Here is a 15,205-nt window from a genome sequence, read left to right as displayed (position 1 = left end):
TTCACTTGTCTGCTTCACTCATCCCCCTAGTTTGTATCTCTTACTTTTACTTGTCTGTTTCACTCATCACCCTACCCCTCTCCCTTCTGGCAACCACTTGTTTTCTGTGTCTATGACACTGTTTCTTTTTTGTTACATTTGTTCATTTGTTTTGTTTTCTAGATTCCAAATATAAGTGAAGTCATAAGACATTTGTTTTTCTCTGCCTGGCTTATTTCACTTATCATAATACACTTAGGTCCATCCATGTTGTTACAAATGGCAAGATTTCATTCTTTTTTCATGGCTAAGTATTATTACATTGTGTGTGTGTGTATACATATATATATATATATATATCCATTCATACATTTATGGGCACTGATGTAGGTTACTTCCATGTCTTGGATATTGTGAAATATTGTACAATGGACATAAGGGTGTATATATCTTTTGGAATTAGGTCTTTTGTTTTCTTTGGAAAAATACCCAGGAGTAGAATTGCTGGATTGTATGGTAGTTCTGTTTTTAAATTTTTGAGGAACCTCCATACTGTTTTCCATAGTGGCTGCACCAATTTATATTCTCTGCAGCAGTGTACAAGCGTTCCCCTTTCTTCCCATCCTCCCCAACAATTATTATTTGTAGTCTTTTGATAATAGCCATTCTGACATGTGTGAGGTGATATCTCATTGTGGTTTTGATTTCCATTTCCCTAATGATTGGTGATGTTGAGCATCTTTTCATGTGTCTGTTGGCCATCTGTATGTCCTCTTTGAAAAAAATGTCTATTCAGGTCCTCTGTCCATTTTTTAATTGGGTTGTTTGTTTTTTTGATATTGAGTTGTATGGGTTCTTTGTGTATTTTGGATATTAACCCCTTATCAGATATATCATTTGCAAATATCTTATCCCATTCAGTAGCCTCCCTTTTTGTTTTGTTGATAGTTCCCTTTGCTGTCTGAAAACTTTTTAGTTTGTTGTAGTTCCCCCCCCTCTTTTTTTTTATTCTGTTTCCTTTGCCTGAGGAGATATAACCAAAAAAATATTGTTAAGACTGATGTCAAAGAGTGTACTGTCTATATTTTCTCCTAGGAGTTTTATGGTTTCAGGTGTTACATTTAGTTCTTTAATTTATTTTGAGTTGATTTTTGTATGGTGTGAGAAAATGTTCTAATTTCATTCTTTTACGTGTAACTGTCCAGTTTTCCCAGCACCATTTGTTGAAGAGACTATCTTTTGCCCATTGTATATTCTTGCCTCCTTTATTGTAGATTAATTGCCCATATAAGTGTTAGTTCATTTCTGGGCTGTCTATTCTGTTCCGTTGATCTATGTGTCTTTTTTGTGGTAGTACCATACTGTTTTGCTGACTGTAGCTTTGTAGTCTAGTGTGAGGTCAGGGAGCATGATACCTCCAGCTTTGTTCTGCTTTCTCAATAAGAGAAAAAAGGCTATTTGGGTGTTTGTGTTTCCATACAAATTTTAGAATTTTTTGTTCTGTTTCTCTGAAAAATGTCATTTGTATTTTGGTAGGGATTGCATTGATTCTGTAAGTTGCCTTGGGGAGTATGGTCATTTTTTTTTTTTTTTTTTTTGCGGTACGCGGGCCTCTCACTGTTGTGGCCTCTCCTGTTGCGGAGCACAGGCTCCGGACGCACAGGCCCAGCAGCCATGGCCCATGGGCCCAGACACTCCGCGGCATGCGGGATCTTCCCGGATCGGGGCACGAACCCACGTCCCCTGCATCAGCAGGCGGACTCTCAACCACTGCGCCACCAGGGAAGCCCGGGAGTATGGTCATTTTAACAATGTTAATTTTTCTAATCTGTGAACATGACGTATCTTTCCATTTGCTTGTGTCCAAGAACAGGTCTTTTGCCTCCTTAGATTTATTTCTAGGTATTTTATTCTTTTTGATGCAATTGTAAATAGGATTGTTTTCTTAATTTTTTTTCTGATAGTTCATTATTATTGTATAGAAACAAAACTGATTTCTGTATTATCAATTTTGTGTCCTACAACTTTACTGAACTCATTTATCAGTTAAAATAGTTTTTTTGGTGGTGTTTTTAGGATTTTATAATGTAGTATCATGTCATCTGTAAACAGTGGTACTTTTACTTCTTCCTTTCCAGTTTGGATTCCTTTTACTTGTTTTTCTTGTCTGATTGATGTGGCTAGGACTTCACCAGACCTGTATGATCTAGACATGTCCTTATGTGGGCTCTGTGGCCCCTGCTGTTGTGGTGGGCTGACTACCGTGGGAGTGCTGGTAGGCAGGGCTGGTCCCCAGGTATGTTGACTGCCAGGCCGTGCCTTGTGCAGAGGCTATTGCCTGCTGTTGGGTGGTGCTGGGTCCCAGGGCTGCTTTGCTGTGGAGGCCTGGGGTAGGCTGGATCTGGTGTCAGCTCACTGGTGGGTGAAGCTGGGTTCCCATGAAACTGGCTGTTTGGCCTGGGGGATGGGGTTCCTGGGACTTGGGCCAACCATCTGGTGGGTTGGGTTGGTCCTGGTTGTAGTAGTCTAGAGGGAGGACTCCAAAATGGCAGTTGCCAGCACCAGTGTCCTCGTGGTAGAACAAGCTCTTATTGCAGTGTCTGTGTCCCCAGGGGTAGTCCCAGCTACCTGCTGCCTCTCTGGGAGGCGAAGGTCAGCAAGTGGGTTTGACCCAGGCTCCTTTCAAATTACTCCCTCTGTGCTGTGTATTGGAGTGTGTGAGATTTTGTGTGCGCCCTTTTAAGAGTGGAGTCTCTATTTCCTGAAGCCGTCTGACTCTCCAGTATGCAAGCACCACTGGCCTTCAAACCAGCTGTTCTAAGGGCTTGTCTTTCTGGTGCAGGACCTCTGGGCTGGAGAGCCCAATGTGGGACTCAGACCCCTTGCTCATTGGGGAGAACCTCTGCTGTTGTGATTATCCTCCTGGTTGTGGAGGATAATCCTCTTAGGGGTGTGGATCTTGACTATACCGTGTCTCTGTCCCTCCTGCCTGTCTTGTTGTGGTTCCTTCATTATATCTTTAGTTGTGGAAAATCTTTTCTTCTAGTCTTTAGGTTATTCTCATTGGTAATTACTCTGTAAATAATTGTAATTTTGTTTTGCCCATGGGAGGAGGTGAGCTCAGGATCTTCCTACTCCTCCATCTAGGCCACTCCCTTATGCAAGCAATAATGATAAAGAAGCAGACTTGACTATATTTAATCAGATAAAGTAGATGAAAGAACAAAGAAAATTGGAATATTACATAACAATTAAAAGTGCAGTCTACCAAGAAGATAAAGCAATCCCAAATGTGCGTGCACTAAAAACATGGAACACGTGAATCCAAACTAATAGAGCTGGAAGGAGAAATAGACAAATCTACAGTTATCATTGGGAACCTTAGCACCCCACTCTCAGCAACTTGTAGAACAACTAGGCAGAAAATCATGTAATGTTCCTAAACAAGATTACAAAATTGGAGAAAACATTAGTGGTTGCCAGGGTTATGAATGGAGTGGGGTGAGGTTAGTGTAGCTATAAAGAGTTCTTGAGGAAGTTCTGTATCTGGCTTGTGTTGGTTGTTACACAAATCTACATGTGTGGTAAGATTGCTTGGAACTCCACACACACAAATGCTTGCATGTAAAAGTGGTGAAATCTGATTAAACTCTGTGTATTTTACCAGGGTCAATTTCCTGCTGTTGATATTGTACTTGAATTATGCAAGATGGTATAGCATTTGGCAGAACTGGGTGTAGTGCATGTGGAACTTCCCTACATTTTTTTCCAACTTCCTGTGACTCTATAATTATTTCAAAATAACTTTAAAAAAATAAATGAATAAGAATGGTAACACCACTGTATGCCCGTGGGTTTGTTGGAGTTGCGTCTATACTTGCGTTCATCCTTTTGCTGTCATCAAATATATTCCTGTTTCTTGACCTGATTTGGATTGGGTTTGTAATGACTCTGCCCCTGAAATATGTTCATCTGTGTTGTGAATTGAAAATAGATGCCCTTCTTTTGTGATTGCAGAGGCAATGCTGCATGTGTGGGGAGCAGGCCATGGGGCACCTGGGACCTGAGGCCGGGGCCCTCCCAGCCCATCTGGAGAGAGATACCATGGCAACAGTGCTGCACATAGTAATTAAGCCTAATTGTTGTCAGGTTTACTCCAAGCATCAGAAGTTAAAAATAGGGCATTTATTTCCTGATGCAGGTGTAACATCTGGGGAAATGCTCTGGCTGTGAAAGGGGAGCCAAGCCTGGTGAGGAAGACCCTCTGGTTGGACACATCTACTGATGGATGTGGCTGTGGCCAAACCTCCCCACTTGGATAAAAAATTCTTATATGTCCAACCAAACAGAAAGTTAACCATTTATATATGATTAGCTCTTTTTCAGAGCTATCTGTGAAAGCTGCAGATCTTTAAAAATTATATTATTAATGCTTTTCTATGGTAATAGAAGTGTGTATTTTGGTTGTGAAGTGTGGATAAAGATTAAAAGGCATAAGTAAATCACCTGGGAGATATATTTCTAATGAATACACATCCTTTTATGTACTTTACAAGTTCTAAAACCTCTGCTCATCAAAATGGGTCATGTTTTGATAAATAGTAAAGATGACTTCTGATTGAAGTTAAGAAACAATGGAGATGAATGACTACATAGGTTATTGATTTAAAACATCAATGTTGTTAAAAAGGAGACATGATTTGGGGGTATATATTAATCAGTTTGACTAACTTGTCTGAATTTACTTGAAAACTCAACATCTATTATATGCTAAAATGTTTTTCATGTAACTTGTGGCAGTCAGTGATTACATGTTAGGTGTGACAACTATATTAAGAGCTTAGCACCAAAGTAAATAGCTAAATACTTTCCCAGCCAATACTTTGGCAGGAGAACCTGGGGGGTACATTTCAGGCTGCTCTGTGCAGGTCTAGGCTCACACCTCTGTGATCTTCTCCAGTCTGACGGATGAACAGCGCCTTTTCCTTTGGTATTTGTTCTGTCTTCATGGAGTGGCCCTCTTCCATCCCCACCCTCATCTTCTCTGCATCCTGTGTGCATTTCCCTTGCCACACCTTGGGCGTGTGAACCTTTCCTCTTATTGCCATGACTGCTGTGTGAGCACATGTGTGCTGTTTCCTTCTGCATTGCCCAAATGCCTTGCAGTGTGCCTGGCCCAGAATGAGTGCTCAATAAACAACGCTGACTGACTGTGAGTAGGTTGCCCTGTGTGGATGTCTAGAGGGCTCTTGCATACAGGTGCTCAGGATGAAAAAGAAACCTTAATTTGGTTTGGATCTTAGGTATCATTTTACCCTGTGTCTTACTTAAAATGTATCAGGATGATGCAAACAGTTAAGTGTTTCCGTGTGCACATGCATGCATGTATGTGTGTGTGTACGATAGTTTTCTTCTGAGCATCTCACTGCTTGATGATTCAGCTGATAATCAGGAACCACAAGTTTCCTTAACTGTGATAACCTTAGACTACTCAGTCTACCTGTTTTTTACCTGCACTAATTGTCAGTGTGGTAATATTCCCCTAAATGCTTTTAGAGTTCTTTACCATTCAGGTAGTGCGGTCGTGCCGGCATTTCATCTTGACATCATAACAGATGTGCATGGTGGGTGTCACAGGCTTTGTTTCACTTTGCAAGTTAGGAAACTGATGCTCACAAGAGTGGTGACTTCTATGGCTAGAACTAGACCTAGAACTTTTATGGCTAGAGCTAGACCTAGAACTCAGGTGGTCTCAGTACTGGGTGCTTTCTTCCAAATATTCCACAGAATTTGACTGCTGCTTGGAATTTTGCCAGATGTTGAGAATAGGTCTCACTGTCAAAGCATTTTGGGCAGTTGCCAGTTGATTTCCATTCTAAATTTGGCAACTATTAACTCTGATATATTTATCCTCTTTATAGTTCAGAAGAGAGAAATGAGGAAATTGACGAGGGATTTCAGAACTCCCTCACCATCTGAGGTCAGGTGGCTTTCACTACAATATAACAAAACTGTTTATTACAAATTTTCAGTTGCTATGGACATAATCACATGTCTTGTAATCAGCTAGATGTTGGGAGGGTCCTAGCTCCACTCACTTATTCACATGTACATTTTCCCTCCTGAGCGTCAAGTTTCCTGTCAGTTGCTGCTCCCTGAAGTGTGCATTTCAAAGGGATTCCCTCATCTTTCCCCACAAGGCTGGCAAAAGACACTTGCTGCCCTCCCTGTCGGTCTCCTGAATGCAGGCTGATGCCCATGGCTGTGGCACTTTCCTTCAGGGGGTACCTGGGTTATATGTAGAAGCCCATGGTGTCTTCTTTGCTGATGAACCATTCTCTTGACATAGGGGATTTATTCCTCCCTCATTTCCAGCTTCCTCTTTCCACTCTTTCTCTATTCAAACCACCAGGTGACCATGATGGAAGATGTGACACTTGAATCAGTTTTGTTAACAATTAAGTTTGAAGATGATCAGCTTTTCATTTCACCATCATCGTGATACTGAAATTGTTTTTATTTTATTTATTTATTTTTGGTTGTTAAATTTTCTTTTTCTTTAATTTTTATTTTATATTGGAGCATAGTTGATTAACAATGTTGTGTTAGTTTCAGGTGCACAGCAAAGTGATTCAGTTACCCATATACATGTATCTATTCTTTTTCAAATTCTTTTCCCATTTAGGTTATTACAGATTATTGAGCAGAGTTCCCTGTGCTATACAGTAGGTCCTTGATGGTTATCTATTTTAAATATAGCAGTGCCTTAAACTAAAGAATAGTGTATCGTTTGAAACATGTAACACTGGACCCCTTGGATCACTCCATCTAGCAGTGGTCCTCCCAGACTCACCTTTCCCTGAATCTCAGGCTTTTTAAAGTATGATAAATCCCACCCTCCAAGTCTTTTTAAAAAAATTTTTATTTATTTTTGGCTGCGCTGGGTCTTTGTTGTTGCTGTGCACGGGCTTCCTCTAATTGCAGCAAGTGGGAGCTATTCTTCTTTGTGGTGCGCAGACTTCTCATTGTGGTGGCTTCTCTTGTTGCGGAGCATGAGCTCTAGGTGTGTGGGCTTCAGTAGTTGTAGCACACGGGCTCAGTAGTTGTGGCACAGAGGCTTAGTTGCTCCATGGCATGTGGGATCTTCCCAGACCAGGGATTAAATCCCGTGCGTTGGCAGGCAGATTCTTAACCACTGTGCCACCAGGGAAGTCCCTACCCGCCAAGTCTTATGAGCAAAGTACAGCGGATGTTAATTTGGCTAAATGGGAAAGTAAAAATGTATTTTGGGGCAGAAATGGAATTGCTTGTAGGAACAGTTTGATCAGTTTATTTTAGTGTAGTTATTCTCACTGATGACCTGTTGTCCAAATGGGTATCCTATGACTTTCTGTGTTGTTGAATTCTAGTTTGGAGTGTTTCATTTCAGTTGGCAACATAGCACTCCTGGGGATGTTTGAGAGCAAAACAGCCAATTTCCACTCAGATGCTAATCAATACTAGGAGAGGAAGGAAGTCTTAGCATTAGTTCACAGATGTGTGCGTACCTAAAGAGGCAACATCATGAAATGTAAAGAATATGGGCTTTGGAATGAGACAGACACACAGTGGTTTGAGCATTTATTATTGCTGTATTGTAAGTAAGTTAAAAAGCTCCTTGAAACTCAAATATCTATGAACTAGAGATGATATCCTCTGTTCTTCATACGTTTGCTGTGGAAATTTAATGAGATCCCTGTATAAGTAACTAACGGTGTCTGGGACATATCTTGTTGTCATTAATATTCCCTTTTCTGGCCGATAGCTCACTGTCTTCATCTGGGATTTTACTCACAGTTGGATCTATGAGTGGCTAGCTTGTTACCTAACATCTATTCCCAGTTTTTCCCAGACAGGTCTCAATTACTAAACTAGGGCAAGTTATTAAAAGGCTACATTTCATTGTCAAAATCACTTTGGATTCCATTCCACAATTGGGATTCAAGTTGGAGAGTTACAAACCAGTGACTACCAGTTTTCTCTGAAATCGTCTGAAAAGTAGTGAGGAAAGAGAGGCCACTTACCATTGGATACTAAACTACAAAGGGGAGGAAGATATGCCTATCCACAGAGGACAGAAGGTCGACCACAAATGAAGTTCAGCTGGTCATAGGGCTGCTCTTGCCCACAGCAAACTCAGCACTTCTGGTGTGAGTTCAGATGAAGAGAGAAATAATTGCTTCCCAAAGACCACAGTGAAAGAGCTTAAGAATACACCAAAGGCTATAAGTCCCCCAAATAGTGGGTTGTATTTCCCTTCTATCTAAATACAAAAGGGAGGGTGTTGCTTCCTGCTTTGAGACCAATGCTCCTGGGTAACAGTATCATTATCAGTGTTTGTCATAGCACATCTGGTGCTGGGACCCAGATCACAAGGATCTCAAAGCCCAGATGATTCTTTCTGAAAATCCTGTGCTCTAGATTATTCAGAGTAAAATTAACAAATGTTAACCATGCTTAAGGTACTTAAAGAAAAATCTTAAGTTTGAAGCAGACGTAATCATGCCTCTGAGATTTTCTGAGGGATCTGCTTTTATGAGTCATTTAATTCTTATAGACAATATTTGTTTTTTAGGAAGGATGAACTGAGTCTTGCTTCTTGTACTAAAGCCATGACACAATTTATACTTTTGGAGCTGGAAGTGATAAGAGAGGTGGACAGCTAGCTCCCTCATTTTACAGATGAGGAAGCTGCAACTCAAGTGGGTGAGTCACATAGTGATGGCACAGTAGACGCTTAGCTTGGGCTGTCCCCTATGCCATACTACTTCAACAGGCTGCTGTATTTGATGTCTGCTGAAACATGCATGTCAAAAAGATGAAAGGAAGACACCACAAATAGAAAACTGACTTGCCAGGATATGTCAGTCAGAGGTTGAATAACTGTAATAGACAAATATTGCCATGATAAGAATAACCCCAAATCTGAAAAGGAATCTTGGCAAAGGGCACATTTTGTCTACTTGCAAAAGAAGAAATACTGGTAACGCAACTTACGTATAACTGATAATCCACAAATTGCAAATAAAAACAATATTGAGCTTTATTTGGGTCTGTCTAATAAACCAACTAAAAATGCAGGTGCCTGAGTGGTGAGACCAGGCTTCACAGCAGGGGCCCAACAGGTACATAAGCACCCACGCTTGGTGGGTTTATCCACATGAGTGTAACTGGAAAACGTACATTCACCTCAGACTGTTGTGTATCTCACAAAACAGTCAATAGAGTGGAAACTTATCTCTGTGTCTACGAAGGTATTCATCACCATATTATTTATAACACTTAACAAGGAGGGCAGGTTAAATAAATTATGATACTTCCATATAATAGTTTATGAATGTAATAAAGTGATCTTCAAAGAATTTTGAATGTAGAAATTTTACTGAACAAACTGAAACGTCAGAGTTTGGATCAGAGAAAGGTTTATTGCAGGGCCAAGCAAGGACATGGGTGGCTTGTGCTCAGAATACCCTGAACTCCCTGAAGGATTTCAGCAAAGCATTTTTAAAAGCAAAGTGAAGGAGGGCCATCCCAGGGTACATGATCAGCTCCTGCACAATTCTCTGATTGATAGATTTTGAGGTCACAGGGGTTAGCATTATGAATCCTTAGGCACCAGAAGGTCTGTGGGCTCATGATCATCAAGTAGTTAATTTCTTCCGTTTGGGTGGTTTTAGCATCTGTAAAACAACTATGGAAGTGTACATAAGATACTATTATCTGGGTACTTAAGAGAGGAGCTACAGCAGAGGAAATGGGGGAGGTGTCTGTCCTAGAAAGGCCCCATAGAGTCCTGCTTGGTTACAGAAAGATGTTCAAAATGCAGTTTTATGTGAAATGAAACACATAACACAAAATTCAATATAAGCATGATCTCGATTATATTAAATTAATCCACATGTACACCATAGAAATATAAGACAGTTCACCCAAATGTTAACAGTGGTTATCTCAAGATAGAAGGCGTTTTGTCTTTATTTTTTTCGAATGTTCTACAATTAATAGGGATTATTTTTATAACGAGAAAGAGGAATACACTTATTTAAAAGTAATTTACAAAGTTAAATTAAACCCATTTTAAGGATGTTTTGATTAGCCATAAATTTAAAAATGTTGGCATTTTCAAACCCCATATGTTCATGGCTCATCTTCTGCAGATCACATGAAATGGCTCTCTCATACCTCATAATGGTATAATTACAAGGTGTTCTCTGCATCTGGGATCTACTGTTTGAACATTCAAACAGTTTATTAGTTCTAATAAATATTATAGTCATGATCTGATTGAGTACTTTTCCCAGCTTCTTCCCAAATTTTCCATAATCCTTGAAAAAAGGAACTTACCTAAATATTCAGATATCACAGTTTATTCCTTCTCAACTTCTACATATTTCTTATAAAAAAAAAGACCGATGACTAACAGTTATTCAGTGTTTACATACGTGGTTTTATTTAGTTCTCATGTGATCCTATTTTAAAGTTGAGGAAAGCAGCCACAAGAGGTTTATTCTTTGGGCTGGCTCTCCCTCTCTTTCATGCTTCATGCCATTCATTTCCAAGTTTCTGTATCCTGGACCTAGAATAAATAAGTGTAAGAAAATATTTCAATTGTCACTGTACAATGATTAGATTTGCCCTTCATTTAGGGTCCAACTCAACGGCCTAGGAAATTGTGAAGCTGCATGCCTTGGGTTTTCAACCCATCGACTGGAGATGGTTAAGAACTTTCATCTAGGCTAATGTTCACCTTTCTGTTGACTGTTGCCAAAAAAGTCTTATGGCTTCTATCTATATTTTCATTAATATGCTTATATTTTAATATGTTTACATTAGATATAAATTTATATTTTTATGGGATTATGGGGACATCTATTTCTATGGTATCACCCAGTGAAAATTCTGGTGATTTTCTTTTCTTTTTTGAATGGGTCATTTTCTTTGTCTCTGGGAAGGTACCAGCCTTGGGAGCAGTAACACCATGTGTAAGAATTATTTTCATTTATGATTACTTGCCATTATCTTCCTCAGCAGTTATGAATGGGCTCTAATTGCCAACATTTCTTTAGTTGGAAACCACAAATAAAGGGGATTTTTAAATAAGATTTTTGCATAGTTCTGAATATATTTAAATGTTTTCACAAGTCAATACACTCTCTGATTTTTATCAACAATAGCTGAATACAGAGGGCTAATACTCATCCTGCTATTAAAGGAACTATTTTCATTTATTTCTGAAGACAGAGGAATCCTCTTACAGTTCACTTCTTCCCTTACATCATCATACAAAAGCAGTATACAGATGGTAGTAAAATTAGGTGAAGTGCAAACCCCTATTTGCTGATAGGTTTTTAATTAAATGCACTGATCGTAGAAAAGTATGTTCACGTTGTTTCCGGAGCTGCTCAGCTCTTTGCTCAAAACCCGCCAACCCCCACCTTTAGCAAGAGTTAACATAAATCTTTAAGTTAAAGGGTCCAGAAATAAGAAAGGAGGCTACAAACTGAAAAAACAAACAAACAAACAAAAAAAAAACCCAGAACCAGTGGAACCACCTGGGACCAAGACGGCCACGAATCTGACCTCCAACAGACCCTGGGTCTCATTATATACTGATCTTACTCCATTAGCATATTAAATGACACACCTACTGGTGGCCAAGGCCAAGGCAATAAGGACCAAAAAAAGGATAAAAAGGGAGTGGCCCCCAATTTCCTCAAAAAAGCCCTGTCCCTTCCCTGGTAGACTAATGAATATGCTTCCGCATCATTAGCCTCACTCTTCCTGCCTTTGTCTTTACTTTTAAAAATTAAATCCTGATCTGTGAACTTAGTTTCCCTTCTCCATTCTTTGGCCACTGCATAAAGCTTGTGTTGTATCCATCTCAGCTTCAGTTTCGTTATTTGGCTGCTCAAACCCCAGTGGAAAAAGAATCTTCCCATGCCGAGGCCGAGAGCCTTGGCTGGGCTGGGGACCTAGCAGGGTCCATAGAACTTAATTAGGTAACAATATAACTCCCATGGGTTGGGGGAGCAGTTACCCATAGCACAGCTTCTGCTTTTCAAGTTGGAATCCATGTCTTTATTTATTATTTTTTTGTGGCTGCAGCTTCCTCATCAAATGTCCTAAAAATTGACAGCGCCTCCTCGTGGAACTGATTTGTGTGTTGATAGAGTTGAGGACTGTGGTGCTAAGAAAGCTACTAGATCCTTTCCTTCTGCAAATTAATTTTGTGACCTTACCCTCCTTTGAAATTCATTGTGATGTGATGTGCTGCAGTCATTTAAAAGCAGACTATCATAGCTGGGTAATATAGAAAAATGCACTTCCAAGGGTCCAGGTAGGTTTGGGAAGATTCTCCAGGGCTGGGAGTTGGGAGGGGAAAACTACTAAGGCCAAGAAAAGAGATAGTGCCTCAGGAACTGAGCCTCCTGAGGGTGTGGGAGACAGTCCACCTGTGAACTGTGTTGCCTGGGGTGACTGCAGCAGGCTGGGGAAGCGGGGACAGGCCGAGGCCCTCGCCCTGCAGGTAGGCTTGCTCAAGACCAAACCCCCATTAGCAGCTTTGGGGGAAGGGCACCTAGGGAGCACCTGACTGAAATAAAGCAAGGGAACAGATGCCTCTAGGATGAAATGGTGAGGCAATGAACAAGAAAATAAAAATGGCTCTAGAGAAAAGCACGTATAAGGAACAGGTGACAGTTTTCACACTTGGATCTGATTTATCAGATATATATTTGGCTTGTCTCAAGCCCTCTGGCTCTCCACTGGGATTTTCAAGCTCCTTCACGGGATATTAGATTGTAAGCAGATTTGCCAGGCTTTGCTGACAGATCCTGCATGCTCACTTTGATCACCTGAGACAGGCTTCCTCTGGAGTGCCAGCCCTCTCTGATGGCAGCGTGGAAGGATCCAGGGCTAGAGGCGGAACAGGGGTCTACCCAGAAGGTGTTGCTGAGGCCTCAGTTTCCCCAGTCTGCAAAATGAGTGCACTGAGCGAGAGACTAAGACTAATTATACTTCTAATGCTATTACTGAGAAATAATTGAATCATTTCAAATAACCTGATTTTTGTTGCATGAAGAGTTGTTTGGAAAATACCAGTGTTCACTATGCAGAACAAAGGAAAATGGTTCTCCTACTCTTTTTGTTTTTTTCCTTTTAGCCCTGCAAAGTCCTTTTAGGATTTTGATGTAGTAGGAGCCGGTACTGGAGCCGAATCAGTCAGCATGATTTAGAGCAATTTTGCTAAGTTATACTTGCCTGGAGGGTGTTAGTTTTTACGTGGAAAGATCATTATTTGCTTTTAACCTACATGTTCTAATTGGGCATACTGAATATGGTTCCTCTTTGAGAATTCTGATTCTCGCAGGATTTTGAATGACTCAGTAATTTTCTTTTAAAAGGATGCTGAAGCAAAGGATCTTTTTGCTCCGAAGGTCTTCATCTTTGATAAATATAAAATGCTTCACTATTAAGCAATTGTTCTGTTGAATAAAACTTTGAGATGGTGTAGTATTGCCTCCTATTTTTGAAGTTAATCAAATTATTCTTTGGGGATAATAAATAAAGGGATAAAATAATTCCTTTGTTACAAGAACACATTATAAAATATTGTTTTATGACAACACTGCCGTATTTTCTTGGTAGGTGAATTTTCCTCAGCATGGACTTTTCCACAATATCTCAGGCTCTGGAAAGGAAAATTATATGACCAAATAATGCTTGAGTAGGAATCTTAAGTGTTTGAAAACTGGGGGTTGCTGGAGTGAGATTGCAGTACCTAATGTAAGGGAGAAAAAATTCTTTTTCATTTTTCCTCTAACCACCTTGGAGTCAGTGTCTAGGGATCTGCAAATTAGCCTGGCAAAAGACAGATTAGCAACAGAAAAACAAGCAGAGGTATATTAGTGCATGCTTCGAATCTCAGTGATGAGTAACTCAAAAAGGTGGTTGGAATTTGGGCTCATATAGCATCTTAACAAAAGAACAATAAATTTGTAGAGAATTTTTTTTTGCATTTGATTAGATTTTATTTTCAGAAAGGCAGCATTCATTCCAGTTTGTCTAACAGCTTACATAATCAAGGAGTTTTAAAAAAATTTTAATCAAGAAATTTCACTTTCATCTGCAAAAGTCAGGCTGTGCTGTTGAATATAGTCAATACTATAAGCATACACATGCCATTAGGTCTACCGGGTAAGATAAGGGAAAGGGTTTCTAGGGATGGCAAGTTGTGGGCAAATATGTGGGACACTAATGGTAGATAAGGGCTAGCTAGGTTGCTTGTATAGACACTTTCTTGGTGCCATCTCATCTCCCACGATAAGGTTGATTCTCTTTCTGGTTCTGAACGTGGTGGGAAGTGGACACCTTCAAAAGGGGACTGTGTGTTCTGTTTCGGGTGAGTAGAGGAAGGGCAGAGAGCTCTTGCTGTGTCTGCTCTTTCTTAGTTGCGTTCAGCTCAAAATAACCCTGGTACAGAGGGGTACATTTCGGAGTGACTTGCTCTGAACCCCTTCTCTGGCTGAGCATGGGTCATTATAGGGGCAAGACTTCCCCCAGATCCAGGAAGCGCTGCGAGAGCAGGCCAGGGGACACAGACTCAGGTGGATGTGCCCTGGGAAGAAGACTGGAGTTTTGAGCTCAGGCTTTGTCCCCCTTACTGCCTTGGTTTCCTCCAGTAAGGAGATAGCTCCTGAATACTAGGACAGCCCATGGGGGAGCCTGCCATCCCCACTTCCACAGTTGTGGGAGAAAATCCGTGGACAAAAATGTATAAGCTCCAAGATGCTGACAGCTCTTGGCAGCACTGAGGGCACTGAGGGCACAGCTTTCACTGGATTTTACGTCTCTGGGAATTCCCCTTACATCTGCTTTTTCTTCAGTTTCTTCTAATCTGCTTTCCTTCCTCGTGTAGAAATTCTACCCCTCACCCTCACCCTCACCTTCAAATCCAGATCCATGAGTCTCTCCTCTTAGTCCTCCCTGCCCTCCAGCAACCTACCAGACCTTTACTCTGTTTCTCAGGGATGGCCGTCTCAGAGTAAATGCCCATGTCGGCTTCCCAAGCTCACACAATTGGCCTAACCTATTGCATCTGCCACCCTCCTGCCCTCTCTCCAGGCTCACTGACTCTTGTCTTCTTAATTGGTCTGGTGCATCTAACTCTGCGCCTACCTGGGCCCCT

General features: G+C 40.7%; 1 protein-coding gene across 2 annotated transcripts in view; it reads left to right on the top strand.

The window, feature by feature from the left end:
- GABRB3 (gamma-aminobutyric acid type A receptor subunit beta3) overlaps positions 1-15,205 on the top strand; it is a gene marked incomplete at both ends in the record, with an annotated part of 232,324 nt that overhangs the window by 91,970 nt on the left and 125,149 nt on the right. The window lies entirely within an intron of this gene.

This window comes from Grampus griseus, assembly GCF_964374135.1.
Source record: "Grampus griseus genome assembly, chromosome: 2".
NCBI lineage: Eukaryota > Metazoa > Chordata > Mammalia > Artiodactyla > Delphinidae > Grampus > Grampus griseus.
This window is presented reverse-complemented; position numbering and strand designations above follow the sequence as displayed.